The 19521-nt window shown below is 46.7% G+C and overlaps 2 long non-coding RNA genes across 2 annotated transcripts; both read right to left on the reverse strand.

Moving 5' to 3' along the window:
• Positions 1-1421: 1421 nt before the first annotated feature.
• Positions 1422-2413, reverse strand: LOC309489683. The gene is made up of 3 exons (XR_014202479.1): positions 1954-2413; positions 1828-1885; positions 1422-1745 (listed from the first exon to the last, which is right to left on the reverse strand). It is a non-coding gene; the product is annotated as an uncharacterized lncRNA (long non-coding RNA).
• A 6401-nt stretch (positions 2414-8814) lies between these two features.
• On the reverse strand, positions 8815-9364 carry LOC309488713. Its single transcript, XR_014202245.1, has 3 exons — positions 9049-9364; positions 8923-8980; positions 8815-8840 (listed from the first exon to the last, which is right to left on the reverse strand). It is a non-coding gene; the product is annotated as an uncharacterized lncRNA (long non-coding RNA).
• Between the last annotated feature and the right edge of the window lie 10157 nt (positions 9365-19521).

A 19521-nucleotide genomic window follows, 5' to 3' on the forward strand; every position in this document is an offset into this window, starting at 1 on the left:
GTAGAGGATGCTACTGCGGCAATATGTGATGCTCGTGACAATCTGATGTCTTGAGTGCCTTTGGGTCTCGCTCCCTGTTTGTGCCATCGATTTGTAAGTCGATCGGCTTGTTTCTCTACCTGTCAAGGAGCACTAGTTTCATGGGACTCACCGGCTATATGCTGAGGGTGTCCATGATGAAGCTCTGTTGTGTGTTCCGTCTGGTTTGGTGGTCTCGTAAGTAACTTTGTTTCAATAACTGCAATCCTTTGTAAAAGTCTGTGGCAGTTAGTGCAGCAAGTAGATTCCAGAAGAGGATTTTCTCTCTTATCCTTGTAGGCAGTTGTGTTTTCCTTTCCCCGGAATGTAAGCTGGTCGGGTAGAAGAATTCTGCGTTTTTGTAGTAATCCAAACTTTGTCGTTTGAGCACTGATTTGCTGAAGTTAAAATTAGGTGATAAAAGGAGCTAAAATATAAAAGCGATAGAGCAAAGCGCGGAGCAGGAAGCAAGAGTGTCCGAACGGTAGCTGAGCAGGAAGTAATGTAGATAGATAGATAGTGTGGCGAGTGCGACTTTTCTACCTATTCAAGGTCTTAAATTTTAATGAAGACACCGACTACGCCACCCGGGGAGTTTCGCCCCGGGAAATAGAATTAGACTAGTTTGATGACTCAAGTAAACATAATATTTCCAGAAAGCACACAGGTTCGATTCATGCACGAAGCCAGAGACGTAGTTCCAGTAAAACAATTTTATTTGTACCATTAAAATCAAATATAAAGTATCATTCACAAGAAATAAAGAAAAAAATAAAGAAAATGGGAGTGCTGAGGCCTTACCAGTGGAGGAAACCGGGTCAAAGTTGTGGGATCTCAGGGGTTAAGGATTCCCTGATCACACATATACACACAATAAAATAACCAAACTCCAAAACACACCAAAAAAGGGAAAACACAGCACACAGGAGGAGACACCACCACCGAGGACACCGATACCACCACTTCCGGCACTCAGCACTAAAAGAAGAACATTCAGTTAAAGACAGAAAAATAACCAATAAACCGTAAATCAATGAAAAAACAAAAAGAAAATCTTCTTTATAAATACTTAATCCAAAGAATATATAAACTAATCAAAAGTATTTGTCAAGACAGAAAAATAAACAAACCATCAATCGATGAAAACACAAAAAAAGGAAAATCTTCTTTATAGACACTTAAACCAAAGAATATATAAACTAATCAAAAGTATTTGTCAAGACAGAAAAATAAACAAACCATCAATCGATGAAAACACAAAAAAAGGAAAATCTTCTTTATAGACACTTAAACCAAAGAATATATAAACTAATCAAAAGTATTTGTCAAGACAGAAAAATAAACAAACCATCAATCGATGAAAACACACAAAAAAAGGAAAATCTTTATAGACACTTAAACCAAAGAAATATATATAAACTAATCAAAAGTATTTATCAAACAACAAAAGCCACACACACACACACTAATAAACACAGGCGAGCCACAGAATGGCACAGTTATCGTCTGTGTCAGTCACTGAGATACTAGTAAAATGTTGTGCGCGACGAATCCCTCGCTGTAAAGTGCATAGGTGCGTTCAGAACCCAGAGTGAGCTCGTATAGCTTTCAATGGTCCATAGTTAAGCAGAAATCAGTTGAAACAGCAATCCGTAGAGACAAAACAGCAGCGTGGCAGGAAGGGAGAAACTCATATAGACACCGGCGCCAGCAAGCGCTTCACGGTCCTGACGTATATAAACAAATCACATTCAATGACGATACATGAACAAACATATACATGCAATACCGACAGGCATACAAACATACCTGTCAGGGAGCTTCACATCTATAGACCGACCGTGTCGTTAGTACAGCTACACGAAGCCTACAATAAAACGGCCCATTACACTCAGTCACGCAAATATAAAAAAAAAGGAAGCAGATTCAACCTACCAGCAGCACAACGCAACCCGGTTCCGTTACAGGAAAGATCGGGTTTGAGACAGGAGAAACACTGCAAAAGACAATCGCACACTGCAATGCCAATTGCAACACTAACACGGTCTCTAGGCAATGAGAAAGTTAGCCACGCTGTATTACCTGTCCAATAACCGCGACTGCACCACGAACGCGAGAGGACCCACAGCGAAAGTGCGCCTCTGACGACAACAACATAGAGTGACACGAGGGCTCACCCTCTGCCCATATAGCATGCAGTTACGTCCTGATTGGTCCAGAGAGTGTGATTGACACAGCTGCAATCAATCAACCTGCTACAATCTACCCCAACCTTTGAATCGTCGCCCCGACGATTAAGCACACCACAGGTTTTAACCCCAGCTACGTCCATGGTCTCGAGAAGGCCAATACAGAATTAGCCAGGGAGTCCGGAAGGTCCACTGCACCATCTGCGGCCCCCCCCCACGGCCCTCGGGAGGCGATTGATATTAGAATGGTGGCCTGCTGTTGATCGGGCTGTCCGCCGAACTGCCACTTCGCCGGAATCAGGAAGGGTGGCCAATGGAACTGCGTCCGCGGTACCAGGAGCCCTGACGGTCTCCAAAACCGGGAATGCTGGGTTGGTTCGAGTTGGTTCTACCACAGGAGGCTCCGGTCCGAGAACTAGTACATCATTGTCACCAAAGCACTCCTCTTCCGACTCATAGTGATCTAAGGGGGATGACAGAGGGACAACGGGGCCACCAGAAGGGTCTGACCTAACCACAGCCTTCAGCAGGGCACGATTAACATACCTAAACTTAGTCGGATTATCCACCGGCGCTATGGTGTACACAGCTCCACCTTCGGCCGGTGCCCTCAGGACCCTGTATGACATAGGATCATACAGATCTTGGATCTTATGACGACCCCGGGTACTGAGGTTCCGCAACCACACCAGCTGCCCTACTTCCAAGGGATGATCTCGAACATGCTGATCATAATTCCTCTTGCGACGCTCAGCCGCACACCTTAACCTTTCCCCAGCCCCTTCAAAGGCTATCCGTAAGCGGGTCTGATGTTCCTGGATCCATTCATGGGTACTGCCACTACAAGGATCCTGTACTTGACCTAACAAGAAATCGACCGGGAGCCTGGGCTCTTGCCCAAACATCAACAGAAAAGGAGACTCCCCAGTGGCCTGGTGAGGGGTGGTGTTATATGAGTACAGCACCTGTGGCAGACAGGAACTCCAATCCCGCTTACGAGACACCGGAAAGGTGCGCAATAAGTTGTGCAGAGTGCGATTGAAGCGCTCGCACTGACCATTACCAGATGGATGGTACGGAGTGGTCCGAGACTTCTCAATACCATAGAGCCCACAGAGCTGCTGGATCAGAGCGCTCTCAAAGTTGCGACCCTGGTCTGAATGTAAACGAGCAGGAACACCAAACTTAGAGAACCATTCCGTCACCAGAACCTGAGCCACGGTAGAGGCTCTCTGGTCACGGGTGGGTACCGCAAGCGTGTACTTGCTAAAAACATCAGTCATGACAAGGACATTCTCCAACCCGTTATATGTCGGTTCCAACACTGTGAAATTCATAGCCACAATCTCATTTGGCCTTGAAGCCAATAGATGCCCCATAAAGCTACGAGCGGCTGGTTGGGTGTCCTTAGCCACTTGGCACCTCTCACAGGCCCGGCACCATTGTGCGACCGCAGAGGACATACCTGGCCAGTAACACCGCCGTCGTAAAAGCTCCAGTGTTCTTTCCACGCCCTGGTGACCATGGTCTTGGTGGACTTTGGTCAAAACCTCTTCCCTTAAGGAAGCTGGCAGAATTAACTGGAACACTACCTCAAGGCCATCAGGGCGGAAGGTCTGACGATATAAGACCCCGTCCTTTTCCATCAAGCGGTCCCACTGGCGGAGCAATACCAAGGCAGGTTGTGAAACCGCCTTCCGCTCCTCACCATTGGGACGACATCCTTTCTGCCAGAAGACCAGGGCCTCTTTAATGACTGGGTCTGCCTGTTGTAGGCCACTAAGATCTAACAGAGTGTATTCTGGCAAGGAAACAACAGCAGCTTGAACTGCTTCAACTGGGACATGCTGTAAAGGGTCTGGGAGTAACATACCAGGAACCATAGTCTCTAGGTCCTGTCTACCAAAAGGATGTTGACGGGACAGGGCATCTGCATTTCTATTACTCCTCCCCGATCGATATTTGATTTCAAAATCGAAGGAGGCCAGCTGCGCTGCCCAGCGTTGCTCGGTAGCCCCAAGCTTCGCAGAGGACAAATGGCTAAGGGGATTGTTGTCCGTAAAGACAACGCATTTATGACCCAGCAGATACTCCCTGAATTTATCGGTCATGGCCCACTTGAGCGCCAAAAACTCCAGCTTCATGGAGCTGTAGTTTTGCATGTTGCGCTCAGTGGGCCTCAGACCTCGGCTGGCATAAGCCACCGGTCTAACCTTGCCCAACTGCTCCTGGGTGAGCACTGCCCCAAGTCCCTCATAACTTGCATCAACCTCAAGAATAAATGGCAATGAGAAATCGGCGTAAGCAAGCACTGGTGCCGTTACAAGTTTGATCTTAAGGGCCTCAAAATTGCACTGGCATTGCTCCGTCCAATGTCCTCCCACAGACAGTTCTGCTCTTCTCTTCAACTTGGTGCCCCCTAGTTGAGCTACCAGCCTATGCAGAGGGGCCGCCAGCTTGGCGAATCCCTCTACAAAACGGCGGTAATAACTAGCAAAACCGAGGAACGACCGCAACTCTGGGATAGTGGTAGGGGGTGGCCAATTTGCCACCACCTGCACCTTACTGGGGTCTGTGGAGACGCCTTTGTCCGAAATGACATGGCCCAAGTAGCGCACTTTCTGTTGGAAGAATGCACATTTGCTGAGCTTGGCCTTCAGGCCCTGTTGCTGAAGCCTTCCCAGCACTACCTCCAACCTCTCCAGATGCTGTTCAACCGTGGACGAGAAAACCACAATGTCGTCAAGATACAAGAGCAACGATTGGCACTGTTGGTCACCAAATATACGTTGCATCAGCCTCTGGAAAGTACTTGGAGCATTGCACAGCCCAAACGGCATTCGATTCCATTCGAAAAGACCAAATGGAGTACAGAATGCCGTCTTGGGTCGATCAGCCTCAGACACAGGGACCTGATTATAGCCGCTGGCCAAATCCAAAGTCGAAAACCAGCGGGCACCCGTCAAAGCATCCAGGGATTCATCGATGCGCGGAAGAGGAAAAGCATCCTTTCTCGTTTTGTTATTGAGTTGTCTGTAATCAACGCACATACGCATGCTTCCATCCTTTTTCTTCACTAACACAATGGGACTAGCATAGGGACTACTGCTCTCCCGAATTACCTGTGTCTCCAAAAGTTGGTTGATGTGATCTTTAACCAACTCATACTCCGAAGGAGGGATACGCCTATGGCGTTGCCGAACAGGAGTTTCGTCCAAAAGCGGGATGTCATGAGCAATCAGATCTGTACAGCCCAAGTCACTATTATGAGTAGCAAAGACAGGGATATATTCCTGTAAAAAGGACCGCACCCGGCCCTGCTCTTCCGCGGGTAATGAGGACAAGTCCATGATCTCGATCTGGTCTTGTACCCCGGAAGAAACAGCTTGAGACCTCACTGTGGCAACCACAGATGGCACCTCGGTGACCCCAGTAGGCAAGCTGACCACACGAACCTTATCCAGGGTACCCACCACAGTGCGCGGGTACAGCATCACATCGATGGCCCCAACATTCACAATAGGGATGTAGGCAGTACCTCCAGCCACCTGAACCAGGGCTGGGGAGGCCAACAGTCCAGCCGGTAAACCGAAGTCCAGGGGTTCGAACAGTACCGGACGACCAGAGTACTCCTCTGAACAGGTCGCAGCGATGATCTTCATTGTGCCACCAGGGATGCGGCAGGACTTACTACCTCGAACCTTCACCCTACCTGGAACATCCCGAGGGGCCTGCTCACTGGCCTGGTGACATCGCTGCAATGCCTTCACCACAGGCTCCGGAGCCCCAGATACCGAGGGTAAGTTGAACAAGGCCAACCCATACTGGCCGAACAGCTCTCTGTAGCACCTGCGGATGATATTCATTCCCATCACACCAGGGACATGGAGTGGCATATCACCGGCGGGGTCTTTAACCACCAGCACCCCGCACCTTGTCATTAACTTACTACAAAGTTTAACATCCAACTCCAGGTAGCCGATATAAGGGATGGCCAACCCATTGGCTGCTCGGAGCTGCAGCCAGTGACACGACTGAAGTCTCTCTCCACCCCACGGCTCAAAATGCTGAAGGAAAAAGCTCTCTGTAACGGTAGACACCATGGATCCAGTGTCCACCAAGCAAGGGACGTCAACCCCTCCCATCATCACGTTCAAATGTGGACAAGAGGAAATCAACATAGGCCCTCTTTCCAAAACACTTGGAATAACTTCCGAGCCAATGACTGCCCCCCCCGAATTGTGACTCTGCAATTCAGCGGGCGCTAGTTTTCCGAAGACGGAAAATAACGCAACTGCCTACCAGGCGGTTGGGAGGCGGGCAAAACAGACGAAGTGTTAGGTGGAGCACGTATCCCCTCGCACTCCCTGGCAAAGTGACCCGGTTGCTGACAGCGCCGACATATTACAGGGCCTTTATAAAATGGCCGGTTGCGTGGCTGGGAATTCTGTAAGAGAGAAATACTTTGAGTAAGCTGGTTTAACTGCTCTTGCTGTAACTTCAACATTTCTCTCATCTCACTCAACTCAGACGCCTGAATGGTGGTACCCAAGCCCTGAGGACCACCCTGGACTCCGAACTGCATGCCCAAGGCAGAGGGGACAGAATTACTTCGGCCGCGAGCAAGTCCAGGCGACCCCTCGCGCTCCCAACGAATAGCCTCGCTCCTAACCTCGAGCAGAGCCGCAGTGGGCTTCCGCCGCACCAACTGTTTTAACTCACGGCGAAGAGCACCCTCAAGTACGTGTTCCACAAACTGATCGTGCAGAAGTACTTCGGAATTTGGCACGCCACTCGGGGCGTTCTGCTTTACGGATGCCATAAGACTCATCAGGGCAAGCGAAAACTCTTGCAGTGTTTCTCCTTCCTGCTGCCGTCTAGAAAAGAATGCCTCCTGAAGGGCCACATAGGACTCATAACAACCATACAATTCTTGCAATGCCGCTATAATTTTAGCCGGGTCACCTCGCTCTATACTGGGTCGATGCTTTATCTCTTCACGCGCTTCGCCCTCCAAATGGTCGAACAAAAAAAAGGCCTGATCGGAAACAGACAGGTAACGTGCCCTCATACATGCCTGAACCTCGTCAAGCCACTCTGTAAGCCCTATACCTGACCTACCCCGAAACGTGGGACACTTTCGATCTCGAGGTACAACAATCAGTCGCTCAGTAACAGGGACATTAACCGTAGGTATAGGAGGGGCCGCAGCGCTAGGGCCAGCAGCATTAACATTCTGCTCCAGACGCATCTTCTCATTATCCGATCTTAACTGGATGACTAGCTCCCTCAACTCCTGTAGCTCCTCACCCATAACTTAAACCCCACTGGTACAATGGAGCCGCAAAGGATAACCACAGTTCGTCACACGCCGCAAAACGAGTGAAGCCAGCTGCTGTTTTGTCTCTAAACACCAAAAGAAAACAAGATTAAACACAATAATCCACTGTACAAATAATTACACAAACAGGAATACAAGAACAAACGTCAATGGCTTTCCAAAAATGCATGAAAACCCTGCCGACTACGCCAGATTGTGGCGAGTGCGACTTTTCTACCTATTCAAGGTCTTAAATTTTAATGAAGACACCGACTACGCCACCCGGGGAGTTTCGCCCCGGGAAATAGAATTAGACTAGTTTGATGACTCAAGTAAACATAATATTTCCAGAAAGCACACAGGTTCGATTCATGCACGAAGCCAGAGACGTAGTTCCAGTAAAACAATTTTATTTGTACCATTAAAATCAAATATAAAGTATCATTCACAAGAAATAAAGAAAAAAATAAAGAAAATGGGAGTGCTGAGGCCTTACCAGTGGAGGAAACCGGGTCAAAGTTGTGGGATCTCAGGGGTTAAGGATTCCCTGATCACACATATACACACAATAAAATAACCAAACTCCAAAACACACCAAAAAAGGGAAAACACAGCACACAGGAGGAGACACCACCACCGAGGACACCGATACCACCACTTCCGGCACTCAGCACTAAAAGAAGAACATTCAGTTAAAGACAGAAAAATAACCAATAAACCGTAAATCAATGAAAAAACAAAAAGAAAATCTTCTTTATAAATACTTAATCCAAAGAATATATAAACTAATCAAAAGTATTTGTCAAGACAGAAAAATAAACAAACCATCAATCGATGAAAACACAAAAAAAGGAAAATCTTCTTTATAGACACTTAAACCAAAGAATATATAAACTAATCAAAAGTATTTGTCAAGACAGAAAAATAAACAAACCATCAATCGATGAAAACACACAAAAAAAGGAAAATCTTTATAGACACTTAAACCAAAGAAATATATATAAACTAATCAAAAGTATTTATCAAACAACAAAAGCCACACACACACACACTAATAAACACAGGCGAGCCACAGAATGGCACAGTTATCGTCTGTGTCAGTCACTGAGATACTAGTAAAATGTTGTGCGCGACGAATCCCTCGCTGTAAAGTGCATAGGTGCGTTCAGAACCCAGAGTGAGCTCGTATAGCTTTCAATGGTCCATAGTTAAGCAGAAATCAGTTGAAACAGCAATCCGTAGAGACAAAACAGCAGCGTGGCAGGAAGAGAGAAACTCATATAGACACCGGCGCCAGCAAGCGCTTCACGGTCCTGACGTATATAAACAAATCACATTCAATGACGATACATGAACAAACATATACATGCAATACCGACAGGCATACAAACATACCTGTCAGGGAGCTTCACATCTATAGACCGACCGTGTCGTTAGTACAGCTACACGAAGCCTACAATAAAACGGCCCATTACACTCAGTCACGCAAATATCAAAAAAAAGGAAGCAGATTCAACCTACCAGCAGCACAACGCAACCCGGTTCCGTTACAGGAAAGATCGGGTTTGAGACAGGAGAAACACTGCAAAAGACAATCGCACACTGCAATGCCAATTGCAACACTAACACGGTCTCTAGGCAATGAGAAAGTTAGCCACGCTGTATTACCTGTCCAATAACCGCGACTGCACCACGAACGCGAGAGGACCCACAGCGAAAGTGCGCCTCTGACGACAACAACATAGAGTGACACGAGGGCTCACCCTCTGCCCATATAGCATGCAGTTACGTCCTGATTGGTCCAGAGAGTGTGATTGACACAGCTGCAATCAATCAACCTGCTACAATAGTTTATTATAAAAGCATACATCTAGCTTACACATTTACCCAAATGATCATACGCCTGTTTAACCGAAGCTAATTTAGGTGGGTTTCTCCCATCCCCAACGTCATTTCTCTGTCTTTTACGGCCCTGATGAGAACGTCGGTCTCCTCGGCTGTGAAATCCGCCGTTATAATAGGAATCCGCTATAGAACAAGAGTGCCTGCTCTTAAAGGGAATGTGAGATGTCGCTCTGAATGGTTTATTTCACGTTACGCCCAAACCACACCTATGAATAATGAAACTACTTCAGACCAACCCATTTTAGATTTGCGTCGGGCGCAAGAGTCATTTATCCCGCCGGTATAATAGCAACAGCGCCCAAGACCCGCCCACAAAGTTACTTGCGTTTTGCGCTTGATACTTGTGTTTCAGATCGTTAAAATAGGGCCCACTGTATAATACACTATGCACCAATATGTCTTTCCTTGCTTTGAACTTTTCAATGCAGACTTGAGGAACAAAACAAATCACAAAACAAAACACACAAACGTGTCCTTGCTTGATAAACAACCAGTCCACAGTATAATGCCAAATAGCAGCGTTCTGCATCTATAAACCCACACAGTAAACCAACACAATGGCATACACAGACATTCCACTCTGCATAAACTCATTTCAGGGAGGTAGCACCATAATATAATGTAATGTAATGTAATGTAATGTAATATAATTCACTGTGAGTTTTGCCTCGTCATTAGAGTAGCTCCTTAAACTGGCTATATGTATGAATTTTCATGTATTAATCACTCTTTTTTATAGCAAATGTGTGAACAGCTTGTAACGAACTTAAAAAAACTAGACCTTTCCCAACTTATTAGGGTATCTAGGTATGAAGGCCCGTAGACTGATTTTCATGTGAAGGAGTCAGGACGTTTTTTCCGGGAAAATCAAAAGGATGTGTCGTTTATGCGCGCTACCGAGAACCTCTCTTCCGTTCAATGAAATAAACGCTTATATAATGCAGAAAGAGCTATTATGTAGTGCAGTGATTCTCATCCGGTGGGCTGCGGCCCTCTAGTGGGCGTCGGAGCGCCATCTGGTGGGTCGTGTAGGCAGTGGTAAGCTACCCCCAAATTAATTTTTGTTTTTTTAATTGACAAATCTTGTTATTTTCTAATTATCTGATTTTTCTTATGAATTTATATGATCAAAAACACTCAAGTCAAGTAATGATGCATTATCTAAAAGCTAATTTATGATTAAATATCGCAACACAAATCAAGTCACAATGTCAAATTGAACGTTTGTTCGATCAGATGCGGTAACATTACGTTACTGTTATATGGATTGTTTTATGAGAAGAAACGCAGATGTGGGAGACAGACCTGTGCAAGCAAAAGCTGCGAAGTGTGTGGTGAGAAAATACGACACTGAATACATTAAATTAGTTTTTTATAAGGGCAGGTACTGAGACTAAAGAGGGTCTCACACCGGACGAGAAGCGCAGCACCACGTCGCGTCTAGGGGCCTGTTTACACCTGTGTTTTACACTTCATGTGTTTTTACTGATCAGATAGATATCTGATTATCAAAACGATTCCATTTACACCTGGTCTCATAAATGTGTTTTCACAAAACGGATATAAATCCGATCTTCAATTCCCGCACTATATGCAGATTTAATGGAGTTCACGTCACCGAAATGAGCAGATAGGCTATGAGCTGCATTTTATTGATCATTAGCTAATTTCAAAATCAAAGACCACAATAGGAGACAACGGCAATGGCACATGGTAAGATCATTTAGTTTCTTTACTTTTAATGAAGATGATTGTGTGTTAAGCGTCTGCGACTTTCTTTCACTTTAATTTGCGATAGTTGCAATGTTATGATTGTATTGAAGTAGCTACAATTAAATATAATCGTTGCTGAGTCTGCAGTCTGAACACTTTACCTCAGGACGTACATTAACTGAATTAATTGAGTACCTCACCTGAAAATCCATTAATTTTAAAATTCAGCATCCACGCAGCTGATTTCTGTAAAAGAATATAAAACAAAATGTATCTTGCAGCACAGGGTGCAGTATATATACATTAAAGGTCCAATATGTAATATTTTTTGACCACAAGAGGGCGCAGTTTCCAACAATAACAAAGGCGAAGCTTGATGACGCTATGAAGGAGGTGACGATGGGAGATGTCTTTTTTAATGCGTTTTCACCATCTAGCGATGTATCTAAATGGAATTAATGAATCATGAACACGGATGAGGTAATTTATTCGTTTTTGTATTACCTGTATGTCTGATCGTATTATTTTATGTCATCATAAATAATGAACTGCAAGGAACGTGAAATGTTATGCTATATTATCCCGTTACAACTTACAGCTATTTGTCAAATGATTTGTTGGGTTGTACAGGCATGTGGTGTAATTCATATCTATTAAAATCATCTTTACTGTAACTATTACGTTACTTGTACAATAAAAAAAATAATTGATTTCCTTACCTGTCTATCAATACACTCGCGAGAGCAGAGTCTCTGTCAAGTCCAAGATTGTCGCGCAGCTCTCTCCATCTCGAAAACGCCTGGCCGATATTTATCCTGGGTTTATTCCGCCGTTTGTCACACAGTCTGCGTGTATCCGAATATGGACGCTTTCTTTTTGTTGGCACTTCAATACTCGCCAAAGAGTAATCGTGATCCATAACAATGATAACCATACAGTCTATGGCTATAACGCTATAACCACCACTTCCGCATTTGATCAAGTGATATTCCGGTGTGGTGGAATATCACATGGTCCACACCGGGAAAAAAGGATAGTGCGGAAAATGCGTCACTGAGAGGAGACATTTCTTTTCCGGGACGGACAGTTATTTAAAATCGGAATTTCTCTGAAATAAAAAATCTTTGGAGACTTTAGAGATATTGTAAGTACACAACTGGAGGAAATATATCACACTGTGCAAGTTATTTTCGGAAATTTTATTACAAAATTGTTACATATTGGACCTTTAACAACGATTTGAGACATATATAATGTAAATTTAATATAAACTATGTAAATGGCGCTCTGTGGTGCGGCAGGATTTTGAACAGGGTCCAAATGAATAGAGTGAATGTTCCCCTCTTGTGTGTCTGACCTGTTGTTACAGGTATGTTAGCCTGTCATTGTTACAAGAATGGTTACTGAGTAAGCCTGCCGAGTCTTTTTTATACAAGGACAGTTTTCATCTATATAGCTGACTTACCTAGTCTGCTACAGTGGCATAACAGATTAACAGCAGAGTATGTCATTGTACTTTTTGAATTTTCTGTTATTCTGTGTTCATACTATCATATTTGAAAAGGTGGTCCTTGAAATGTTTTTAAACAGTCATTGGTGGGCCATGAGTTGCAAAAGGTTGAGAACCCCTGATGTAGTGTAATGTCAATGTGTCATGCAAAGAAAAGGGATTCATATAAACTATAGTTTCACATATAGTCTATTGTCTCAAATATACTTTTTATCAAAATATCAGAACCGTAATTTTAACTACCTCATCTGTCAACATGATCACAGTGAATAGGAGAGTTGGTGCAAACATATCGGCATTGCCGTAGGGAACATATGGGCTGCCTAGTACTGGGGCTGACCTTCTGGGCATTCTCATGAGTGCTAGACCTAGTGTCTGACCCCTCCGCCTTCCCCGAAGCGTTTCTAGATCAGCTGGACCATCTGGGGGTAGAGTCGTCATTCTCCTGGGAGAGTGGGTAGTCGTGAGAGCTCGTAGGCTGCACGATTGAGTTCGCATGGGATGTGAACGGCACAAAGTGACCTCAGATGCTTCTGACTCCAAAGGAGGAGATGGCAAACGAGTTGCAACTTGCAACGGGAGTGTAGACCACCCTTATGGTTGATGTACGCAAAGGCCGTAGTGTTGTCCGTCCGGACCAGTACGTTCTTGCCTTGTAACAGAAATTTGAAGTGGCGCTGAGCAAGCCATACTTCCAGCAACTCGAGGTAGTTGAAGTCCTGTCCAGGAGCCAGATGCTGCACGCCCGTTGCACATGGAGCCCCAGCCTGTGGTAGAGGCATCTGTTGAGACAACAACATGCCTGTACAGTTGTTCTAGGGGGACTCCTGCCCATAGAAACGCAAGGTCTGACAACGGCTGAAGGTTTGGCGACAGGCCGGGGTGATTGTCAACCAGTGCGTGCCGTGTTGCCATGCCCATCTCGGGACTCGGCCGTGAAGCCAGTGCTGAAGCGGCCTCATTTGAAGCAATCCGAGTGGTGTAATTGCAGATGCCATATGCCCCAGGAGCTTCTGAAACAGCATGTTCGTTTGTGAGACGTGCTGTTAGGTTGACCGAATCCAACACCATACCAAGAAAAGAGATCCTCTTCACGGGGGAGATTTTGCTCTTTTCCCAGTTGACCCGAAGCCCAAGATGGCTGAGGTGCCTGAACACCATGTCCCTGTGTTCGCACAACTGCTCTCGCGAGTGGGCCAGTATGAGCCAGTCGTCAAGATAGTTGATAATGCAAACACTGTGTTCTATCATGGGAACAAGGGCCGCCTCCACGACCTTCATAAAGACGTGAAGCAACAGGGTCAGCCCGAAGGGGAGGACTTTGTACTGATATGCTCAACCATCGAACGCAAATTGCAGGAATGGTCTGTGTCGAGGGAGAATCGAGCCATGAAAGTATATGTCCTTTAGTTCAATCGTCGGCAAACCAATCTTGGGGTTGAATGCATTCGAAAATGCGTCTCTGCATCAACATTTTGAACGGGAGCTTGTGAAGGGCCTGATTCAAAATGCGCAGGTCCAAGATCAGTCGAAACCCAATGCCTTTCTTAGGAACAATGAAGAAAGGGCTATAAAATCCTGCCTTCATATCGGCTGGAGGGACCGGCGGTTTCTGCCTGTAAGACAGGAGCATCCTTGTCCAACACTGAGGTGAACTGAATGCCCCTAAACTTGTGCGAAGCCGGGCGAACTGAATCACATAGCTGAGTCTGATGGTGCGGATGAGCAGGCCCCCAGAGACCGTAAAAGTGGGGTCATCGGAACCACAGATGTACCCGCAGTGGGGCAGCGAGGTGGAGTACAGGGACCTGATCCAGAAGGTACAGCGTCCCGGATTGGGGTCTGAGCGTGCGGCGCGACACTTACCTGGCTCTATGGTTGGGCAGGGGGTGCATGAGGAGGCATCGCCACACACCGCTGCCCGCTGGCGATAGAAGAGGGGGATGAGAGTATTGGAATTGTAGTCACTTGTTTTAGTGGTGAGAGAGTATTTTTATTGAAGAAAGTTCTCAAATGCAAAAAGACATGATGAATTGAAAATATACTTTGACCCTCCATGGTATGCCGTTGCCATATGGCAACAAATCATTTCTACTCATTTTCTTGTTATTCAGAAAATTATACAATATATTGCACTATGGGAATTAAAAATGCAGGCCTTAGGGTGGCTAATGATGTGCTGTTTTTAAGTCACATGACATTTGAATGTCCCTCCAAAACGTATCGGTTACTTATGTAACCCTCGTTCCCTGAAGGAGGGAACGGAGACGTAGTCGACGTGTCGACTGATTGGGATCACGCTAGGGAGCCTGTCATCTTCGAGTATTGTAAAAACGAGCCAATGGACATTGCCGTGCATGAATCGCATCACACGCCCCACCCCGCAGCGCGGGTATAAATACAGAAGTGGATGCACACACTAGTTGTTTTTCGCCGAGGAGCCGTGTGGACCCCGGTCAGCGGTGGTACAGCAATAGTGGCTAGGGGACTACGTCTCCGTTCCCTCCTTCAGGGAACGAGGGTTACATAAGTAACATATGGACTGAGCAACTAGCGGGCAGTACAACATATGGCATGTCACTGAGGTGGCTCCAGCCAAAAACAGGGGGGAGAGATGCAACCAGTCAGTGACGGCAGAGCAGGCTCTGCCAAGGGAAGACATGGGCTCGCCGCAGGGAGACAACCCATGGAAGAATACCCAAATGGGACCACCGTAGGGATCACAACATATGGACCCCACCTAACACAAGTTACACAAGCTGAATTTTCTGTTATTCTGTGTTCATACTATCATATTTGAAAAGGTGGTCCTTGAAATGTTTTTAAACAGTCATTGGTGGGCCATGAGTTGCAAAAGGTTGAGAACCCCTGATGTAGTGTAATGTCAATGTGTCATGCAAAGAAAAGGGATTCATATAAACTATAGTTTCACATATAGTCTATTGTCTCAAATATACTTTTTATCAAAATATCAGAACCGTAATTTTAACTACCTCATCTGTCAACATGATCACAGTGAATAGGAGAGTTGGTGCAAACATATCGGCATTGCCGTAGGGAACATATGGGCTGCCTAGTACTGGGGCTGACCTTCTGGGCATTCTCATGAGTGCTAGACCTAGTGTCTGACCCCTCCGCCTTCCCCGAAGCGTTTCTAGATCAGCTGGACCATCTGGGGGTAGAGTCGTCATTCTCCTGGGAGAGTGGGTAGTCGTGAGAGCTCGTAGGCTGCACGATTGAGTTCGCATGGGATGTGAACGGCACAAAGTGACCTCAGATGCTTCTGACTCCAAAGGAGGAGATGGCAAACGAGTTGCAACTTGCAACGGGAGTGTAGACCACCCTTATGGTTGATGTACGCAAAGGCCGTAGTGTTGTCCGTCCGGACCAGTACGTTCTTGCCTTGTAACAGAAATTTGAAGTGGCGCTGAGCAAGCCATACTTCCAGCAACTCGAGGTAGTTGAAGTCCTGTCCAGGAGCCAGATGCTGCACGCCCGTTGCACATGGAGCCCCAGCCTGTGGTAGAGGCATCTGTTGAGACAACAACATGCCTGTACAGTTGTTCTAGGGGGACTCCTGCCCATAGAAACGCAAGGTCTGACAACGGCTGAAGGTTTGGCGACAGGCCGGGGTGATTGTCAACCAGTGCGTGCCGTGTTGCCATGCCCATCTCGGGACTCGGCCGTGAAGCCAGTGCTGAAGCGGCCTCATTTGAAGCAATCCGAGTGGTGTAATTGCAGATGCCATATGCCCCAGGAGCTTCTGAAACAGCATGTTCGTTTGTGAGACGTGCTGTTAGGTTGACCGAATCCAACACCATACCAAGAAAAGAGATCCTCTTCACGGGGGAGATTTTGCTCTTTTCCCAGTTGACCCGAAGCCCAAGATGGCTGAGGTGCCTGAACACCATGTCCCTGTGTTCGCACAACTGCTCTCGCGAGTGGGCCAGTATGAGCCAGTCGTCAAGATAGTTGATAATGCAAACACTGTGTTCTATCATGGGAACAAGGGCCGCCTCCACGACCTTCATAAAGACGTGAAGCAACAGGGTCAGCCCGAAGGGGAGGACTTTGTACTGATATGCTCAACCATCGAACGCAAATTGCAGGAATGGTCTGTGTCGAGGGAGAATCGAGCCATGAAAGTATATGTCCTTTAGTTCAATCGTCGGCAAATCAATCTTGGGGTTGAATGCATTCGAAAATGCGTCTCTGCATCAACATTTTGAACGGGAGCTTGTGAAGGGCCTGATTCAAAATGCGCAGGTCCAAGATCAGTCGAAACCCACTGCCTTTCTTAGGAACAATGAAGAAAGGGCTATAAAACCCTGCCTTCATATCGGCTGGAGGGACCGGCGGTTTCTGCCTGTAAGACAGGAGCATCCTTGTCCAACACTGAGGTGAACTGAATGCCCCTAAACTTGTGCGAAGCCGGGCGAACTGAATCACATAGCTGAGTCTGATGGTGCGGATGAGCAGGCCCCCAGAGACCGTAAAAGTGGGGTCATCGGAACCACAGATGTACCCGCAGTGGGGCAGCGAGGTGGAGTACAGGGACCTGATCCAGAAGGTACAGCGTCCCGGATTGGGGTCTGAGCGTGCGGCGCGACACTTACCTGGCTCTATGGTTGGGCAGGGGGTGCATGAGGAGGCATCGCCACACACCGCTGCCCGCTGGCGATAGAAGAGGGGGATGAGAGTATTGGAATTGTAGTCACTTGTTTTAGTGGTGAGAGAGTATTTTTATTGAAGAAAGTTCTCAAATGCAAAAAGACATGATGAATTGAAAATATACTTTGACCCTCCATGGTATGCCGTTGCCATATGGCAACAAATCATTTCTACTCATTTTCTTGTTATTCAGAAAATTATACAATATATTGCACTATGGGAATTAAAAATGCAGGCCTTAGGGTGGCTAATGATGTGCTGTTTTTAAGTCACATGACATTTGAATGTCCCTCCAAAACGTATCGGTTACTTATGTAACCCTCGTTCCCTGAAGGAGGGAACGGAGACGTAGTCGACGTGTCGACTGATTGGGATCACGCTAGGGAGCCTGTCATCTTCGAGTATTGTAAAAACGAGCCAATGGACATTGCCGTGCATGAATCGCATCACACGCCCCACCCCGCAGCGCGGGTATAAATACAGAAGTGGATGCACACACTAGTTGTTTTTCGCCGAGGAGCCGTGTTGACCCCGGTCAGCGGTGGTACAGCAACAGTGGCTAGGGGACTACGTCTCCGTTCCCTCCTTCAGGGAACGAGGGTTACATAAGTAACATATGGACTGAGCAACTAGCGGGCAGTACAACATATGGCATGTCACTGAGGTGGCTCCAGCCAAAAACAGGGGGGAGAGATGCAACCAGTCAGTGACGGCAGAGCAGGCTCTGCCAAGGGAAGACATGGGCTCGCCGCAGGGAGACAACCCATGGAAGAATACCCAAATGGGACCACCGTAGGGATCACAACATATGGACCCCACCTAACACAAGTTACACAAGCATACAAGTGATAGGTATAGTATCGGACGCTCCGCCACGTCCAACACCGACGGGGTGAGGAAGAACTCAACAGGGTTCGGAAGAAGGAACTCAACTGGAGCAAAAAGCGCACTTATCCAGTCCATAGGAGGGGAATGGCGCAGCAAGCCGACACTACGAACCAGGCTAAGGTGAAGCTGGCTTTGTGAGAAGGGAACCCACTAAGCAACCGGCTCAACATATATGCTGCTTTCTTAGCGAATGTGCTGGTGTCGCCCAGCCCACAACTCTTAATCTGTCAGCAGGGCACTTGTGTCAACACCCAGGAAGGAGCTACACTCTCTTTATGGAGGAGCTCACTACCCAGGTGGGCACGGTGCACCTTGGAATTTCACTAAGATGATGGCCACACTAATTTTGTTAGTAGGCCAACCTCCGCATGGAAACCGCCTTCCCTTCAGCTGGTTTCCGCATAACAGACAAGAGCTGGAGAGGTCCTGAGACTTTGCATTCTGTCCTAAGTGGGAGGAACAGAGAAAAGTCAGGGCTGGGTCTGCCTCCTCCGGGGCAGCGCTTGCAGGTTCACCACCTGGTCCCGTTTTAATGGAGAGGTAGGAACCTTGGGCACAATCCAGGCCGGGGTCTCAATTAATGAGAGTTAGCCAGCCCGAAACCAGGCACGATTTGTTGACCGAAAATGTGTGCAGGTCCCCTACCTTCTCGATAGAGTAAGCAAGTAGGAGAACTGTATCTTTAAAAACAGATTTTTAACTCAACTACCTGTAGTACTCAGGAGAGGTCTCAGAGTGCAGTAGCACTGGAGATAGGTCCCAATAAGGTATTGAGGGCGCGCAATGAAGATTTCATCTCCTTGCACCGCTCAGGAACCTGACGATCAAGTCGTACTTCCTATATCTCAACTGCTTCCTGATGTGCTTTAAGGGCAACATCATTTTGAGGGTGGAATGGAACAGCCACACTCTGAACCATCTTCTGCAGGAAGGAAGCACAGAAGTGATTGAATACTCTTGGGGATCTTCTCGTGAGAAGAACACCAACAATGAACAGGTTCTACATCAGATCGTAAGCAAGCCTCTTTTCTTTAGAGGGAGCTCTTGCAGAAGATAAGGTATCTAAGCTCTTTCAGAGGTAGATAGCTGAACCACCACAATAGAACCTGGATTTCTCCAGCCCGGTGCAGGTGCTAGCGGTGCCCCATTCCTGAGAATCTCAGAGGAAGAGTCAAGAAGGCTGTCTAGGGAACGAGGTCCTAGTTGGGCCATTATGGGGCAACTAAATAACTCTGACCTGACTTAGCACAGTGATGTGCAAGAAGGCTCACTGTGGTTTTTATTAATGTACTTTGCGTAGACCCTGG

This window comes from Leuciscus leuciscus (assembly GCF_965113295.1).
Source record: "Leuciscus leuciscus genome assembly, chromosome: 24".
Taxonomy (NCBI): domain Eukaryota; kingdom Metazoa; phylum Chordata; class Actinopteri; order Cypriniformes; family Leuciscidae; genus Leuciscus; species Leuciscus leuciscus.